Source organism: Pseudorca crassidens, chromosome 10, assembly GCF_039906515.1.
Source record: "Pseudorca crassidens isolate mPseCra1 chromosome 10, mPseCra1.hap1, whole genome shotgun sequence".
Classification (NCBI taxonomy): Eukaryota; Metazoa; Chordata; class Mammalia; order Artiodactyla; family Delphinidae; genus Pseudorca; species Pseudorca crassidens.
Window position 1 is genome coordinate 28,749,303 of NC_090305.1, and position 5,127 is coordinate 28,754,429.

The window sequence follows — 5,127 nt, forward strand, 5'->3', positions numbered from 1 at the left end:
GTTGCATGTTGTAGGTTTAAACCAGCTCCCAAGTATGATCAGGATCATAAAGACTCCTATTTCTTGACGACCAAGGGATTAGCACTGGGTAGGACCAAGCAGGCAAGCAGAAGGATGTTTTTGAAAAGCTCTGGTCACACTGTCTGAAGGGTTGTCAAAAAGTGTTAGAGCTGAGACAAGTCCATTACCAAGTCCAAATTCATCATCCAGTTACCGTGTTTATGGAAGGATACGCTATGTCTGATATACAGTCAGAACCCAAGAAGACACTAAATGCCACAAAGGGACAGGGACATTTTCTGAGTTTATTCTGAAGGGTGGTTGCTTCAAAGGTAACGGGAGGCTCCTTTCTGAGAGGGGTTGGCTCTCCACCTTGGTCCAGCCTCTCGTGCATAAGAGCCAGGACCTCGCTGAGCCAGCCATCTCTGCCTTGATACGAGATGAGTTCCTAAGAGGAGACTGGGCTGATGAGATGGGGGTTGCCATCATCCTGTTGGGAGAAGAAAGAGATATGAAAGGTCTCTCTACAGCTGTCCCTGCACCTGTCATGATTCGCTCACACTCTGTAATCACAGAAGGAACTTCGGATTTTTATTTTCTAATTTCTCTCTCTTCAGCAGCAGTGTTCACACATGATCTTACAGTTGGAATTAGAGCACTTCCAGAGGTGAGAAGGCATTGCTTCATACTGTGTACCTTTAATTAATTTATTCATTCTCTCTCAACAAACACTTAATGATCACCTGGATGGTTAAAGACGCTATGAGATATAAAGGCAAACTAGCATTTCATCGTTTAAGAAGTTTACATAATCACATCAATAGTAAGATATGCACTAAAATAATTAAATTTCAGTTAAAGGTGATAAGTATCTGTTACAGGCTGAATTATGTTCTTCCCAAATTCATATGTTGAAGCCCTGACCCCCAACACTTCATAATGTGCCTGTATTTGGAGATAGGGTCTTAAAAGTGGTAAAACAAAGTCAGTAGTGTGGGCCCTAATCCAATATGACTGGTGTCCTTATAAGAAGAGATTAGGACACAGCTACACACAGAGGAAAGACCATGTGAAGACATCAGAAGGACGGTGTCTGCAAGTCAAGGAGGGAGTTCCTCAGAAGAAAACAACCCTGCTGACACCTTGATCTTGGACTTCTAGCCTCCAGAATGGTCAGAAAATAAAGTTTTGCTGTTTAAGCCAGTCTTTGGTATTTTGTTATTGAAACGCTAGCAAACTAACACAGATTCTCTGAAAAAAAAAAAAAACTGACAGAATTAGAAATTAAAAGATCACTTTACACACACACGCACACACACAACCCTCCTTAAGACTGAGTGCTTAGAATCTATGTCTCATTTTAAAACATTTGGATATTGGTTTATCTCCATGAAACCTCTCCTATTCAGAAAGGTTATCAGTTGTATTCTTGATCACATTTGTAAATTCTTTTATTACACTAGAATATAGTCTTTTGGTATCTGAAAACTGAATACCATTTAAAGGGTCTAGGTGTTGCCCTCTTATCTTCTCTCATGAGTTTCAATTCCACCTGACACCCTTTCTTTACAGCTCCTTGTTAAATAATAGTTGAGTATGTATGTTGTTTCTGTTAAGTTAACAAAAGTGTATATCTTCCTAAACAGTTTCTTCTCTTGTTCAGTTTATTTTCTTGTCTGCTCTTAACTAATATATATATATATATATATATATATATATATATATATATGTATATGTATAATTGTCTTAAGTTTTTTTCATAGGTCTCTACACAGTCTGGGCTTTGGGCTATCCTGGCCATTTTTCTGCAGATCTGACTGTTCCATTTAAGGCAGTTCGTTCACACTATCCATTTAGTGATCCTAATGACCTCTTTATGTAATTTCTCCCTATTTTTTTTAACCCGTTCTTTTAAATACTGACCTCAGAGAGCTCTGTGTATAGTCAAACTGTTCTCTTTTCTTTTTCTCTTCCATAGAATTACCAAAATTTTGTCAAAATTCCATTCTAGAAAATGCTATCGGGCTTCCCTGGTGGCGCGGTGGTTGAGAGTCCACCTGCCGATGCGGGGGACACGGGTTCATGCCCCGGTCCGGGAAGATCCCACGTGCCGCGGAGCGGCTGGGCCCGTGAGCCATGGCCGCTGAGCCTGTGCATCCGGAGCCTGTGCTCCGCAGCGGGAGAGGCCACAACACTGAGAGGCCCGCATACCGCAAAAAAAAAAAGAAAGAAAATCCTATCATTTTTGTATCAAATTTTATTTAAAATTATTTACATAATATAAAATGAACATGGGTTCCCTGTAAAATTGTTTTTCAGTAATACAGAAGTTTAGAGAACAAAAAGGTAAATTTCCCCATGTCCAAACCAATTTGAATTCCATTCCCAGAGGTAGTTGTCATTCATACGTTGATGTTTCAATATCCTTTTCTAGGCATTTGCTGGAGGAGGTCATGGAGAGGACATGACCACTGGATGACCCGTGAGCTGGACCCAGGCAATGGGAGGCACCTCAACTCCCTCCCCTGTCCTTGGGATGCACATTCTACCCACTGTTCCCACAATGGGAGCCGTTTTCAAGGACGCAGCCATGAGAGAGCAATGTGTTGTTGAGACCATCTGGACAGTACACACGACTGAACCAAGGTAAGGCTTCTACATAAACTTTCAAGATCCTGGCGGGGATTGTGGCACCAAAGGTAAGCCTCCTACATAAGTTCTCTTGCTTATTAAACCTGTCAACTACCACTCCCGAGTGGCTGCCTCTTCCTTCAGTCTCTCCAGGCCCTCATGTATGGGCCTTAGTTTCAGATTTCACCTGGAGAACTCCTGAGGTTTTGAACCAGCAGAATTTAAGTTTGTCAGGAGATACATTATCTGGATGTCTAAACACCAGAACTTTCTAAAGTTTTATAGCCTGTTCTTTGATCATCAGTTTATAAACCAAAGTGTCATCATAATTAAAGTTATTAGAGTGCATGATGTTGTTGTGCTATAGTGCATGCTGATTGGTGGTAGTCCTATGAATAGCCAGTTGGTGTTGCCATGGAATCCTTGTTCTTTGTGATACAGCCTGAATGTGTGGGACTTAAGGCAGGGTTGCATTAATGCCCCAGTATCGCTGCTGGAATGACAAGTTTTCTAAGATTATCAGTCGTTTATATATTTTGACATTTAAAGTTCTTCATAAATCATTGAACTGTCCAAATGTGTATTATATATTTTAATCTTTTTCCATTATAGTGCACTGTGGATTTGAAATGTCTAAGTGTTGGAAATAGCATTATACCAAAACGTGGCAAATCTTAATTATGGATAAATGGATATGGATAAATGGATATGGATAAATACATCTGTGGGTATTGGGCTTTTTAAAACCTAACATACCCATTGTGGAATTGTTTTTATGTCAGTACATCTAATACCCCCTCACACTATTTAATAGCTGCATGGTATTACATAGCTTGTGTACTAGTTGTGTTCCTAAGAAGAAAACGTGCATGGGCAGGACTAAAAGAACCAGCAAGGGATGGTGAAGCACCCAGGTGTCAGCAACAGAAGAAAACAGTTACCACCTCGAGGACTGAGGAACAGGGAGAGAATGAGATTTGGTCCTCGAATGAGTGAGGACTGTGGGCCTGGGTGCTTGCCCATACGTATCCAGTGGGAGGTCTGGCCATAGGTAGAAGGATGCTGTCACTACCAATCACAGTATGGCAGGGAAGTAGCAAAGGAGAAATACCAGAAATACCTTCTCACTCTCCCATCCTGTTGGTGCCTCCATGGGTTGATCCAAACCAACAGAAGGCCAAAGCAGAGGGAAATGCAAGTCATCTTCCTAGGAATCAGAGAAGGACAGAGGATGGGTATAGAGGGGCAATCACAGAATAAAGAGCATTACATGTATATAAGAGTCATTCTAAAAATATTCACTGAGGACCTGCTATTCACTGTTGCCCTGTTCCAGGCATTGTTCTAAGCACTTTCCATATATCGCCTCAGTAAATAAATTAATAGCATAAACTTTTAAACCATTCTTTAGTGACAGAACATTATAGATGACTCATTCCCCACCCTCTTTTTTTTTGCTCTTACAACAATGCCAAACAAAATTATTTTCTTGAACACACATATAAGTGATCGTGATAGGAAACAGCTGAGTCAAAGGGAAGACCTTGTTTTTAACTTAATAGATTCAGTCAAATAATTCTACAGAAAACTGCATCAATTCACACACTCACCGATGAGAATGCCAATTGCCCCAGACCCTGGCAGAATCTCACTGTTCTCTCATTTTCACCCAATCTTCCAAGCAGGAAACGGCACATCGCTGTGGTTTTAATATGTTTTCCCCTGATTACCTGTGTGATTGAGCATACCCTTTTATATTTATTACCATTTATTAGTAATTTATAGTTATAAATTGTATTATTTGCTCCATTTTCTATTGGATTGTTTGCCTTTTTAAAAATTGTTAACATTTTAAAAATACACTAAGTTTAGTAAACTTTTATAGTTTTTTTCTCTTACAAATATTTTCTCCTAATCTGGTGCTTGTCTTTCACTTTATTTAAGATACCTTGCATTTTACAGGACATGTTGCTATCCATTGAGTTGCGTTTATCAATCTTTTCTTTTAGGGGCTTTGGTCTTGTAGCATATTAGGAGGTCTTTGCTATCCCAGAGGAATAAAAATATTTTCTTTTTTTTTCTCCAACAACCCCATGAACTTCTAAATATAGATATTCAATTTATATGGAGTTTCTTTTTGTATATGATGAGTGGTAGAATTATAACATTAGTTTTTACCATATGGGTATCCAATTGTAACACACTATTTATTGAATAGCAAGTCTTTCCTCTCAAGTATTTGAAATACCATTTCTATTATAAACTACAAAGAATTCCTTAATGATATATCATATTGCAGTCCTGGGATAAATATACTTGGTTATGTTATCTTAGTCTTTTAACAAGAAAAGAATTTAATTTGCTGATTTTTAAAATTATATCTATGTTCTATGTGACATCGAACTATTATTAAGTTTTTGTGACAGGAGGTACAACAGTACCTCTTGTATTATTGGCTTGGTGTTAATAGCAGACATGGGATGAATAAGAAATCTT